At 37.5% G+C, this 14,993-nt stretch overlaps 1 non-coding gene across 1 annotated transcript; it reads left to right on the forward strand.

Moving 5' to 3' along the window:
• Positions 1-13,674: 13,674 nt before the first annotated feature.
• LOC112768754 (small nucleolar RNA R71) lies at positions 13,675-13,782 on the forward strand. Its single transcript, XR_003186147.1, has one exon. It is a non-coding gene; the product is annotated as a small nucleolar RNA R71 (small nucleolar RNA).
• The last annotated feature ends 1,211 nt before the right edge of the window (positions 13,783-14,993 follow it).

Here is a 14,993-nt window from a genome sequence, read left to right on the forward strand (position 1 = left end):
GGAAATCGCAGTGACGCGGCCGCATGGCTCACTCGACCGCGCGGACTGGAATAGCACAGGTGACGTGGAGGCGTGGACGACGCGCCCGCGTGCCAAAACAAAACGCCGAATGACGCGTCCGCATGAATGATGTGATCGTGTGACGTGCGCGATCTGCATAATCTGCAGAATTCGCTGGGGGCGATTTTGGGCCCTGTTTTGACCCAGCTTTTGGCCTAGAAAAGCAGACTAGAGCCAGAGAACATGCAGAAACCAAAACAACATTCATTCTACATAGTTTTAGTTTTTAGATCTAGTTTTTACTCCTCCTCTAGGTTTTTCTCTCTACACATTCATAGTTCTTAGGATTTTATTTTCTATTGCTATTTGCATTGGGATATTGAGAAGAGTTAAAAGACTTCGTCATTCTAGTTCGTTTTCTTTACCTAGCTTTACTCTTCCATGTCCCTTAATTTATTCAATTTTACTATTGGATTATTTTAGAATTTATTAATACAAGAGTTACTTTTATTTTTAATTGATTCCTTTGAGTTTTATTTATCATGTCTTTCTTTAATTCTCTTTTCTATGTTATGAATTCCACATTCACAATGAGCGAGTAGTTCCCTAACTTGATGGGGAGTTGATTGAAAGGAACCCTTGAGTTGGAATGCTCAAAGGAAAAATTGTAATTGGGTTTATTGTTGGATTGCTCTCTAGTCACTAACGCCGGTCCTTCCAAGTAAGCGGATTAGGACTTGTGAATAGAAACATCATTCCAACTTGTTTAACTTTTCCTTACCTAGTAAGGGATAATTAAACAGAACAACCTTCAATTATCAATTAATCTTGAGAGTACTGCAACAAGAATAGGGCTTCCAACTAATCTACTCCCAGTCAAGGCTTTTACTTAAATTACTTAATTTCTCCAATTTAATTTCCTGCTTATTCAACTCAAACTCTTTTTGAAAACATCTGATTAATAAAATAGCACACCTTTCTGCAACTCGTTGGGAGACGACCTGGGATTCATACTCCCAGTATTTTAATTTTAATTTTTGTGACAACCCTTCTAAATTGATAAGTGAATTTCTGGTTGGTTAAGAACTATACTTGCAATGCATATCTTATAACAATTCTTAATTCGCCAATTTCCGCCACGTCACGGGACTTTTGATTCACTCGAAAACATGTCTCTCAACAAATTTCCTTCTGCAAGTGCACCGGATTGTCGTCAAGTAAAAACTCACTGTAGAGTGAGGTCGAATCCCACAGGGATTAGTAGATTGATCAATGTTAATTGGAGAATTATGCTAGTTGAGCGAAATCAAAAGTGGATTGGGAAACTTAAATTGCAAGAAATTAAATGGCAAAAATTAAATTACAGGAAATGAAATGACAGAATCTTAAATTGCTGGAAAGTAAATGGGAATGGGGAATTAGCATGAAATTAAAGAAGCAGAATATAAAAGAATGGGTAGATCAGAGATGGGGAATCATTGGGTTTAGGAGATGTATAATTCTCCGGATCAAATTCATTTTCATCTCTTCCGCAATCAATGCATTCATTGATCTCCTTGGCAATCTTAAGTGATTAGACCCCAATTCCTTGGTAATCTAATCTCTCTAAGCATGAACAATTGCCCAATTCCTTGATTTAAGTGCTCATGGGACGAGATGAAGTTTAGTCACTGATTATACCACACAAATTCATAGATCAAAGTGTTGGTAGGATTACATGTCACTATATCCATCCAAACCCCAATCTCATCCAATGTGAGAAAATAATTCTAGCATGATCTCCTCATTTCTCTCCCAAGGTTCCGAGGAGATCCAATTATGAATATCTTCTTTCCCAAGTTAACTATCCAATTAGATGAAGACCGAAAGCTTTCTAGTAAAATCAAGAGAAAAGAAAGAAGAAGATGAAAACTAATATTGATCCATTGAATTTACACAGAGCTCCCTAACCCAATGAAAGGGCTTTAGTTGTTTATAGCTCTCAAAGTGGAAAATGGAATTGAAAGATACATTCTGAAATTCCAATGGAACCAAAAAGTGAAAATCCCAGTCTCCCCCAAAAAAAGTCCTTTCTAACTTAAACTCTAAGCTATTTATACACTTTCTTCCATTCATCCCCCAAACGTGAGCATTAGAAGTGTTTACAGAGAATTGCTCTGTCTCTCTTCCAACGTTTGAGGCAACGTTGGGGGTCCAACTCGGCCACCAACGTTGCTTCCTCTTCATCTTCTCCAGGCTCCTTCTTCAACCTTCCTTCATGCTTTCTTTCACCTGTCATCAACCAACACATGCATCAAAGCCTTGCTAAAGTCATGAGAATTCTCATCCTTCTTACCATATAAGTAATTGTAGCATAATTCTCATGAAATTGCATCAAATTAATCATGGTTGAATGAATCCAGGCATACATGAATTTCTAACCCAATTGCTTACTTATAGCTCAAGAATGTGTATAAAACCTATCAAAAACAAAGAAAAAAGGATAGTGAAACTAGCCTAAGATGCCCTGGCATCACAACACCAAACTTAAATCTTGCTTGTCCCTAAGAAAGTACTGACTTATTAAGAAGAAGAAATGAAACAGAAGATAATGTTCATACAGCAAGTAATTCTTATTGGTTATGCAGAAAGTGCACTAACTCACTTCTTATTGATCTTTTAGGCCTATAATGTCCCATTCAAGCATCAATTAACATATTGCTATGACCTCTTATTATTCCCTCATCCTTGGTAATTGCTTTTCTTTATTTTCTTTTCTTGTAAGCTTAAGCTCAGTGTCATGTGTTGTAGCAGTTTCTTACTTTATTTGTACTCAACACATATTCACTACAGACACTTGGATCACAATTCTTAAGACATTGATGCCCAGCACCTCTTTGGGTTACTAAATGCCTTGTAACTAAGTTGCTCTTGATGATAGATTTTCGGTTGATAATCCTGGGTTAGTTAACCCAAGTTACCAAGTGTTAAAGCACTCCATAGAACCTAATCATCCAAGCAGATCCTAGTACAAAGACACCACAGGCATATGTCCTAAGGTCTAAGCTATTGGTGCCTAGCCTTATTTTTTGCTTTCTTCTATTTTTGTTACGACTTTTGGCTTTTTTCTTCTTTCTTTTTACTTGTTTTTTCTTTCCTCCAAGAACTTTTATTTGCTAAGATTCATAGACAGCATGCTAATTTACACTAAAGGGGAATAATCTATCCTGTTATTCATTATGAGTGAGCTACTACACAATCAAACATATATACCACCACTTACTGTTATTTCATTTTCTTGCCAGAAAGGAACTATTTCACTTCTTGTTCAAACATTTCTTTTATTCAATTTGAAAAGACTCAGGGAAAAGACAAGCATTTAAACACGTGAAAGTGAAAACACACATCTAGGCTAGCACACTTATTGCAAAGTTTAAACACTATAGAGTGCAAGATGACTAAAACCATAATTGACTATTAACATGGGAACATTTAGACTTCCATCTTAGAACATTTCAAAGCAGATGGAATTAAGTAACAATACAACCTCTTGGTGGTGCCTTCTAGTTGCTTCTTCTCTGCTATCACCATCTGTGGCTTTAGTGTCCTCTTTTTACCCTTTGATGATAATGCACATTTCTTCCAAGGGTTAATTGAACTCCTGCAAAGGTTACTGAAAGTTGCTTGTTCCCCAAGCACTTGAGAAATTGTTAGCATGCATGTATATTTGTAGGCTTTTAAACTTAGATTGGGGTGTGAAAACCAAACTTAGTTTCTTGCCTTATGCAGCAAATTGAGTCTTTTGCAAAAAACATCAAGTACTTTTATTAAGAAAGTAAACTATGAACTAGAAAAAAACTACTTTTGAGTAATTTCTCTGATTGTTTAGAGCTGACAACTAATTATGTTGGGGTGCAATGAGTTCTTCATGCAATCCATGGTGGAACACCAAACATAGAATTGCACATTCACCTTTAGATTTCTTTGGTGTGCAACCCCAAACTTAGCTCCTTGCAATAGAGAATTTACTTAACTCTTATTGACAAGCTATGAAAAGAGAATTACCTTTGGTTGGGTTGCCTCCCAACAAGCGCTCTTTTAACGGCACTAGCTTGATGTTCTGCTCTCTCAAGTGAGTCTATATTTTATCTTGGACTCTTCTACCATGTCACCCAAGTAGTGCTTGAGCCTTTGCCCATTCACAGTAAAGTTCCGTTGTGAGCTTTCTTCCATGATCTCTATGTATCCATAAGGTGAGACTTTAGTGACAATAAAAGGACCTGACCACCTCGATCTTAATTTCCCAGGGAACAATTTTAATCTGGAGTGGTAGAGTAGCACTCTCTGTCCTTCCTCAAAGCTTCTTGGTGCCATCTTGAGGTCATGTCTTTCCTTTGCTTTTTTCTTGTACATTTTAGTATTTTCATAGGCTTGGAATTTGAACTCCTCTAATTCTTGCAGTTGCAAGAGCCTCCTTTCACCAACAGCTTGGCCATCAAAATTCAACAACTTGAGAGCCCAAAAAGCTTTGTGTTCAAGCTCTAATGGCAGGTGGCAAGCTTTACCATACACCAGTTGATATGGAGACATTCCAATTGGTGTTTTAAAGGCTGTCTTGTATACCCAAAGAGCATCATCCAGCTTCTTCGACCAATCTTTTCTTGAAGCTCCCACCGTCTTTTCGAGGATCCTTTTTAGCTCTCGGTTGGATACTTCTGTCTGGCCACTTGTTTGGGGGTGATAGGGTGTGGCAACCTTATGCTTCACCCCATATCTCAGGAGGAGGGTCTCTAGTGGTCTATTGCAAAAATGGCTTCCTCCATCACTGATGAGTGCTTTGAAAACTCCAAACCTGCTAAAGATATTCTTTCTGAGGAAGTTCAGGACCACCTTGTTGTCATTTGTAGGGGTTGCAATGGCCTCCACCCATTTTGGTACATAGTCTACTACCACCAAATGTAATTGTTTGAGTATGAGGTTGGGAATGGTCCCATGAAATCAATCCCCCATACATCAAACAGCTCAAGTTCCAAGATGAATTGCTGTGGCGTCTCATTTTTCTTGGGCAAATTTCCAGCCCGCTGACATTCATTGCAGTTCTTCACTAACTCTCGTGCATCTTTAAAGATGGTGGGCCAAAAGAAGCCGCATTGCAAGACCTTTGTTGCGGTCCTTTCTCCTCCAAAATGGCCTCCATAGCAAGAGCCATGACAATTCGATAACACTTCCCTTCCTTCCTCCTCTAAAACACACCTTCTGAGTAATCCATCCGAGCATTTTTTGAATAAGTATGGCTCATCCCAAATGAAATAATTTGCATCATTAATGAGTTTCCTCTTTTGGTGCTTGTTGATCATTGAAGGAAATTCCCCAGTTACTTTAAAATTAGCAATATCTGCGAACCAGGGTGCCTTATGAACCACCATTAATTGCTCATCAGGGAAGAATTTATTAACACTTGATTTGTGGGTGCCATCTTCTTCACAGGGGATTCTGGACAAATGATCTGCCACTTTGTTCTCCACTCCCTTCTTGTCTTTAATCTCAATGTTGAATTCCTGCAATAGCAGAATCCACCTTATCACTCTTGGTTTTGACTCTTGTTTTGCAAGTAAATATTTTAGTGTTGTATGATCAGTAAAAACAATAACTTTAGATCCAATGAGATAAGATCTAAACTTGTCAAATGCAAACACTATTGCAAGTAGTTCTTTTTCAGTAGCGGTATAATTCCTTTAAGTTTCATTCAAAATCTTGCTGGCATAATATATAACATGCATTAAATTGCCTTTCCTCTGTCCAACCACTGCCCCAACAGCAAAGTCTAATGCATGACACATCAGTTCAAAAGGCAAATTCCATTCAGGTGGGGCTATGATAGGTGCTGAAAAAAGCTCTCTTTTCAGTGTTTCAAATGCTAGTGTGCATTTTTGATCAAATACAAAAGGTGTATCAGAGACTAATAGGTTACTCAAAGGGTTTGTAATTTTGGAAAAATCTCTGATAAACCTTCTGTAAAAACCAGCATGCCCTAAAAAACTCCTAATTGCCTTGACATTACTAGGTGCAGGTAATTTCTCAATTAATTCCACCATAGCTTTGTCTACCACTATGCCTTTTTCTAAAATTTTATGGCCAAGGACAATCCCCTCTGTTACCATAAAATGGTATTTCTCCTAGTTTAGAACTAGGTTTGTCTCTTGGCACCTTTTGAATACTAAAGAAAGATGATTAAGGCAATTTTCCAAAAACTGAAAAATCGTCCATGAAGACTTCAATGAATTTTTCAATCATGTCTGAGAAAATAGACAACATGCATCTTTGGAAAGTTGCAGGGGCATTGCACAATCCAAAGGGCATGCGCCTGTAAGCAAAATCTCCATATGGACAGGTGAATGATGTCTTTTCTTGGTCTCTTAGATCAAGCACTATTTGATTCTAACCCGAGTATCCATCAAGAAAACAGTAATATGCATGTCCTGCCAATCTCTCCAGCATCTGGTCCATAAAAGGGAGTGGAAAATGATCCTTTCTAGTTGCCTTATTGAGTTTTCTATAGTCAATGCACATCTTCCAGCCTGTTACTGTTCTTGTGGGTATGTGCTCATTCTTTTCATTGGGTACAACTGTGATACCTCCTTTCTTTGGAACCACATGGACATGACTCACCCATGGACTGTCGGAAATGGGATAAATGACTCCTGCCTACCATAGCTTCATCACTTCTTTTTTGGACCGCATCTTTCATGACAGGATTCAATCTTCTTTGAGCTTGAATGGAGGGTTTGGACTCATCTTCCAACAGGATCTTATGCATGCATATGGATGAGCTTATTCCTTTTATGTCAGCAAGGGTCCATCCAATGGCATCTTGATGCTTTTGTAACACTTTGATTAATTCTTCTTCCTGTTCTTGACTAAGGGCAGAATTGATGATCACTGGGTATCTTCCATCACTTCCCAAGTATGCATACTTGAGAGTAGGAGGCAGTTCTTTCAACTTCAGTTTGGGTGTTTCCTTCTCTTTTTTTCTCTCCTCCGATGCACTTGGAATAGGCATTTTAGCTATATTGACCTCAGCAACCTCCACATTTAACATAGAGTCATCCCTTACCAATTCTTCAAGTTCTTCTTCAAAGGTTTCTTGCACTACAATTTCCACTGCATCTAACCTCACACACTCTCCAAGTGACTCTGGTGGATAGCTCATGGCCCTGAAGACATTGAATACCATTTTCTCATCATGTAGCCTAAGGGTAAGTTCACCCTTTTGGACATCAATGATGGCTCCAGCAGTAGCTAAGAATGGCCTCCCTAAAATTATTAAAGCCTTAGCTTCTTCCTCCATATCTAATACGACAAAGTCAGCAGGGAAGATGAAGTCTCCTACTTTCACCAACAAGTCTTCTACTATTCCATGAGGGAATTTGAACGACCGATCTGCTAGTTGGAGGGCTATTCTTGTTGGTTTGGCTTCCTCAATCTTCTTTCTTTTCATCATTGTTATGGACATAAAATTTATACTAGCTCTGTAACAACCCTGATTTTCGAGTATGCGAGATCTTTTCTGAAGGTACGGATTTCTCCGGCAGATCAGTAAAGGGAACACCTCTGATATATCATCAAGCATCTCAATCCTCATTGTCATTATGTCATCTTTAAGCTAGGACCTCTTTTGAGGCAAGCTCGACAAAACAGTCACGAAGAACCTAGTTTTTGAACCGTATCGGGTAGGAGTTTTGATTCTAGTTTTCGTAAATATTATCTGTTTGACAAACCGGACTCGATTCATGAGAGAAGAGAGATAATAGTATAATATTATCATTATATTACTATTAGAAGATGATTGAATGATATTATAAGGTTACGTGGTCTGTTTTAGTTAAAAACAGGAAATCGATTTAACTGGGTTCACTGTTTACTGGTGCAGCTTAGCACCAGCACTCTCTGAAGACTTTAGCAATGCTAAGGCCTCATCATACATGTTCTATTCTCATATTAAATATGTTACTAGTGTCATTTATGCTAGTAGCTCAGAAAATAATTTTTAGAGATGTTTTTACAAGTGTTCCGATACATTTAGTTTTAGTAGTTATACACCTGAGATATTTTAATATTATTTTAACCCACCTCCAAGCTAACCAATCACAACTCACCCTACACTCCTAAGACACTCCAAGGCTGGTCATTTACTCCCTTTGGCCAAAAATGAGAAGAGAGAAAAGAGAGAAACTTTCATGACACTTAAATCTTCAATGCTTGATTTCTTCTGAACTAAAACTCAAATCAAAACTCTGATTTCAACAAAATGATCCTCTCTTCTTCCTCTACATAACCATATAACATATCAAGGCTGGAAATAAGGTGAGATGACTGTCTCCCTCCCTTTTCAATTTGGTTTTCAAGGAAACATGCTTAAACATGTGTTTTCTTGATGTTCTTCCTTAGGAATCATGCTTAACTTGACTTGAGGGCCAAGAAACATTAATTTCCAGCAAGTCTAAGGTGAGATATCCCTTTCTAACATGCTGAGAGAGATTTGGTCATTTGAGGGTTTTTGGATTTAAAGTTGGATAAGGATTAATTATAAGAATTATGTTGGGCATTAAGGGTTTAATACATTCAAAGTAATAAAATCCTAATGGAAGGGGACAAGAAAAGAATGACATTTAAGAAGAAGAATTTATTGGCATAAAGAGACACGGCGGAAACATAAAAGATAGATAAAAGGTTTTTCCTATTAGACCTCTAAGAAACCTGTTCTTAGCAACCTAGTTCACCGGAAGGGGCTCCCTACTAAACCTTCAATGAACTTGTCCTTGACAACCTAGATCATAGGGATGAAAATTGAATCACTCAATCTTCTCAATGCAACAAGCGAAGCAAATCACTCACCTCACTCCTCACACAATAAAAACGTGCTTAAAAGTAACTGAAAATTTATTCATCAAAAGTTATTCCAAATGGTCTCACCAGAGGTGTTTAAATAGGCTCCTAACAAACTAACTAAAAGATAAGATAACTAATTTAAATCAGATTTGATCTTATTGGATTAGATCAGATTTGATTTAAATTTTAAAATCCTAAAGATATGATAACTAATTTAAATCAGATTTGATCTTATTAGATTATATTAGATTTGATTTAAATTTAAAATCCCTAAAAATACTACTAAGCAAATCAAGAGTAATTCAAATCTTTCAACAAACTCTAACAACAAAATAAACTAACATAAATGCCTAAAAATTCAAAAATTAATAATAAATTATGCCTCTCATTGAATTTGAAAAGCATTATTGGGCTTCTTGCTGTCCTGACTTAGCCCAATGGGCTCTATGAGTTGTCGCCCTTTCAGCACCACTATTTTTGAGACGGACTCTTGGTCTTTTTGATGTCCAAGACTGGCACAGTACAATTCTTCTAGTATTCAGATCCTTGAATATGACAAGATTACCATTTCATCTCTTAGCTCTAAGTTGACGAAAATGCCCTCCTGACCACGTATCAAAGTTGTTCTTGATGTGATTTAGGAGAAAAAAGTGCTTAAGGACCACCTGAAAGTATAACTAAATTTGGAGCAGCAAAACCAGGTAGGGTTTGACAAATTTAATCTTGATTGATTGTGTTTGATTTGTGTGATTATGATATGGTTTGGCTGTGCTTGAAATTGATTGTTTATATGAGTAATTCTTGTTGAAATTTTGGTGAAAATTTGATGAAATTTGATGAAATTCAAGCTATGAACTTCTGTTCTTGTGGCTACTGGAAAACAAAACCCTAACCCTTAAATTGGGGTTCAATTTGTGTTAAAATCGAGTAAAAAAGATGCAGTTTTGGTTGCTGCTAATTTATTTTGAATTATGGTAAAAATCGGTTGCTGAAAAGATTCAAAAACGAGTAAAAACAGAGAAAGAACCTGAAGAATTTACGAAGAACATAAAGAACACTTTGAGTGTGGTGAAGAATAGTGAAGAACACCTTTTAGATCTTAAAAAGGGCAAGTTTGTAATTATTTTGGTTTTTGAGGGGTTATTTGGTAATTTCTGAAAGTTAGGGTGGTTAAAGTAGAAATATTAAAAGTTACCGGTGGTAAAAAGTAAATTTTAAAGGTTAAAGTTAAAGTGGGGTAATTTTCGAAAATTTAATGATAAAATAATAAAGAATAATAAAATATTAAATAGTAATATTTAATTAAAAAAATATTTTAATAAAAATAATAAAATAATACGAAAAAGGCAATTTTCTGTAAAAGCTTTAGAAAGACAACTTTAAGCGTAGAATCTCATAATTACCTTCATAAAACACCTAGGGAGTGGTAATAACATATTAGTGAGAAAAAGATAAAGGAAAGATAAAAAGTTAAAGAAGAGATGAAGATCGGAGAAAAAGTCCGTAAACTTTTAAAGACAGAAAACAAACAGAGATTAGTGAACGAACTAGGGCAACATAGTTAGTTCTTGAGTTGCACCTAGGGTCAGGTATTATATGAAAAGTTAAACTGTCTCAGTATAGACCTAATGAACCTATACTTGGGACAGGCTAACTATTCATGCCAAAATTTACATAAGCTTTAAATACATACGTTAAGCAGAGAAATCAGAGCAGAGTAGAAAAACACAGAAAATAGAGTAACCAGAGCAGAGTAAAGAGGTAAAGAGAAAAAGAGTAATATAGATACAGAGAAAAGAGTGATCAGAGCTGAGTAAAGAGACAAAGAGAGAAGAGCAGTAAAACACACGAACTGATAATGTTAATATGGGAAGTACCCACGAACTGAATGATCATTGGTCTCGGGGAAACCTACGAACTATTAACTATTTCGTGTGTGGGAAAAACCCACGAATTGATAATCATTGATTATGGGAATAATCCACGAACTGTTGAAAATCTTTGATCTCGGGGATAACCCACGAACTGAGGATCTCTATTTTGTTTGTGTATTGGTCTCGAAGATAACCCACAAACTGAGGATCTCTATTTTGTTTGTGTATTGATCTCGGGAAAACCCACGAACTGAGGATCTCTGTTTTGTTGTATGTTGATCTTGGGAAAACCCACGAACTGAGGATCTCTGTTTTGTTTGTTTGTTGATCTCGGGGACACCCACAAACTGAGGATCACTGTTTCCCCTTATGCGTATATTATGGGGTCGAGCTTTGTGCCGACTTCGAGTAGTCACAAAGGAGTGGTATTCTTACTACCGACACGTATGCACTAAGGACACAAAGGGAAGCCATATCTGGGACTTGTTCCTAGGTAATGTCGGGCTGCAGGGTGTAAACCGACACATGAGCTCATGGCCTGCATAGGACAGATATGCATCATACTTGGTTGTGCATTTCCTCTGTTATGATTGTTAAATGAATGTATGCTTTGTTTGTTTGTATTCTATTCTTTGTATTTGTGTTTTATTTTCTTGTATTCTTTTGTTTGTGTTCTGCTTTCTATTTTCCCTATTTTCTCTATTTATCTGTATCTTCTGTTCACTATTTCTCAGTTATTTTGCTATTCGTCTGCTAAACAATACGGAATTAATAAACTTAACTAATAACCCCGGCCCTACTAAGAACTCCCCAGTTCTTACCCCTTCTCTCTCCCTTCCCCTTCAGATGGAGGCATGAGTACCCTTCCGTAATTCAGTGACGACCATTCGTAAAAAGGATTCCGCCCTAGGTAGTCTTCTGAGTCTAGGGTGAATCTTGTTCCCTGTTTATATGTATATACATTGAGACCAGCCAACGTCTGCACCCCCTCTGTATGTGAACCTTAACCTAAATCCTATGTACGAGACTCTTGTTATGTGGCTACTTGATGAGGTACTAGAGAGACGTCATATGGCGATGTCTGATCATACAGAGGAGTAGTAGATGATGTTCTACCTCTTGATGAGGTTCCACCTGACTTGAGTTTTGAAGACTTAGAACGTACTTTCCCTTGCTTAGTAGTTTAGAGGGACTTGGTGAGTACAGAGTCTAGGCTAGCCTGGGTGCCAGCTTAGGGACTTCTTGAACAAGTCAGGGCCTGGGATGTTGTATGTATATATATGTATATAGATATTATTTAGCTATTTCTAGGGGTGTCATAACTAAAAGTCTATACTCTAATAAAGGCTGGATCACGGAATGTTACCAACTGCTTGAGATATATTTATATGTGGTTGTTTATAACTGTTTTATCTATTATTATTTGTGAATTGATTATGAATGATTCTATTTATTAATCCAAACGTTTTCAAAAAAAAAAGTACCTCGCAAAATAACTACGCTTTTAACAACGAATCAGGCTCATATAATAAATAATAGATAATAATTAGGAAGACAAGTTGGTAGAGCTCAGTTTTTAGTATGATCATGACGTACCAGAAATTGGGTTGTTACAAGCTCCCAAGTCACATAAGGCCTTTTCAACTGTTATTTCCCCTATGATGCAGGAAATTTGGAAGCTTTCTGGGTCCTTCAATTTTTGAGGCAGCTAGTGTTGGATGATAGCACTACATTCCTCAGTTAAGACCACAGTCTCATCTTTCCTCCAGCTTCTCTTCTTGGTCATCAATTCCTTTAGAAACTTAGCATAAAGTGGCATTTGTTCTAGTGCTTCTGCGAAAGGGATGTTGATTTGAAGTCTCTTGAAAATCTCCAAAAATTTGGAGAATTGGTTGTCCTTTGTATTCTTTATTAGGCGCTGACGGTAAGTAGCCTTTGGGACATATGGCCTTAGAACTTCTTTCTCTTCTGATGGGTTTGGAGTAGATGTTTGTGCTTTTTCCTTGGCATTTGAACTACCCTCTTCTTTCTCTTCTGGAGTCTCCCTTAGAGTCTCTTTGAATTCCTTTCCGCTCCTGAGGGTAATAGCTTTGCATTCTTCTTTTGAGGTTGTCCTGATGGCATTACCTGAACTGTGGCCAAGAGCTTACTTGGACAGGTATCTAATTTGTGCTTCAAGCTTCTGAGTAGCAGCATGTTGGTTTTGTAAATTGGACACTACTTCTTCCTGAAATTTCTTCATGTCTTTAATCTCGTTGCACATATCCACCATCATAGCTTCCATCTTTGCTATTCAGTCATCATCATGTGGTGATGTTTGGTTGGAATTAGAGTGTTGAGATTGGTTGTTGTGACTTTGGTATGGTGGCTGTGAATAAGTGTTTTGTGTGTTCTAGTATGGTCTTTGGTTAGAGTTTTGGTGAATGGCGTTGTTATACTGGTTTGGATTATGGGGTCTGTGGTCTTGGCCTTGGTTTTGTTGGTTACCCCACCCAAAGTTTGGGTGGTTCCTCCAACCAGAGCTATAGGTTTTAGAGTATGGATTATTAGCTTGCCTAGATGAGTTTCCAAGGTAATTAGCTTCCTCCCAGTTAACTCCCTCTTCTGTGTCCAACTCTTCTTGGGGTGATGGTTGAGTGTGGATAGCTGCAGCCTGATTCTTCTCCATTTGCTTGGTTAACTCATCCAGTTGCTTGGTGATCATCTTATTCTGGGCCAAGATTACATCCATATGGTTTAATTCCAAGACTCCCATGTTGTTGCTCCTATCTGAGGCATAAAAGTACTCATTGTTAGCCACTGTCTCTATAACATCAATGGCTTCTTCAATGGTCTTCTTCTTGTTTAGGGAACCTCCAGATGAGTGGTCTACAGCTTTCCTTGATTCACAATTCAGCCCTTCATAAAAGATATGGATTTGCACCCACTCATTAAACATATCACAGGGGCATTTCTTTGTCAAATCTTTGAATCTCTCCCAAGCTTCATAAAGAATCTCGCCATTCTGCTGTCTGAATATCTGTACCTCAGTTCTCAGTCTGTTAACTCTTTGTGGAGGGTAGAACCTTGTTAGAAATCTGTTCATTACATCTTCCCAGGTGGTCAAGCTTTCCTTGGGAAATGATTCTAGCCATTTTGATGCTTTGTCCCTCAAAGAAAAAGGAAACAGCAGTAATCTATAGGTGTCAGGATGAACACCATTAGATTTAACTGTGTCACATATCCTTTGAAATTTAGTGAGATGCTCATTAGGATCCTCTTGTGCACTTCCTCCAAAGGAATAGTTGTTCTGGACAAGGGTTATGAGCTGAGGCTTCAATTCGAAGTTATTAGCATGGATGGTTGGCCTTTGAATGCTGCTACCACAATTTCTGGATTTGGATTCATGTATGATCCCAGAACTCTCCTCTGTTGTCCAGCAGGGTTGGCTCCACCTCTTCTGGCATGATTATTCACCTCTCCTTCATGATGGTTTTTTGTATCACCCTCCATGGTTATATCACAGTCTTCCTCCTCTTTTTCTGCACCAACAACCCTCTTTCCTCTTGTTTCTCTTCTTAATCTCAGGAAGGTTCTTTCTGGTTCATTGTCAAAGGAGGTTGAAACCTCTCTCCTACCTGTCATACAATGAACAAGTACAAGAAACAGCAAGTGTAGAGTCTACTAAAATAGAGTATAGTTAGCTTGGTTAGAGCAATTTATCAAATAGTTAGTAGGTTAGCTTGCTGGAAAATAAAAAAGTAAGAGAAATTAAAGAGAAATAACCAAAAACAAATGCAGAAAACAAAATTGAACAACTTAAAACAAAATTCAATAAATCAAACGAAAAGAAAAAGTGCTCATTCTAGTTATCCTTCAACTTAGTGATTGTCAACACAAAACCAATCCCCAGCAACGGCGCCATAAACTTGATTCACTCGAAAACTTGTCTCTCAACAAATTTCCTTCCGGCAAGTGCACCGGATTGTCGTAAAGTAAAAACTCACTGTAGAGTGAGGTCGAATCCCACAGGGATTGGTAGATTGATCAATGTTAATTGGAGAACTATGCTAGTTGAGCGAAATCAAAAGTGGATTGAGAATTGCAGAAAGTAAAATTGGTGGAAAACTTAAATTGCAAGAAATTAAATGGCAGAAATTAAATTGCAGGAAATGAAATGACAGAATCTTAAATTGCTGGAAAGTAAATGGGAATGGGGAATTAGCATGAAATTAAAGAAGCAGAATATAAAAGAATGGGTAGATCAGAGAT

Source organism: Arachis hypogaea, chromosome 17 (assembly GCF_003086295.3).
Source record: "Arachis hypogaea cultivar Tifrunner chromosome 17, arahy.Tifrunner.gnm2.J5K5, whole genome shotgun sequence".
Lineage (NCBI taxonomy): Eukaryota > Viridiplantae > Streptophyta > Magnoliopsida > Fabales > Fabaceae > Arachis > Arachis hypogaea.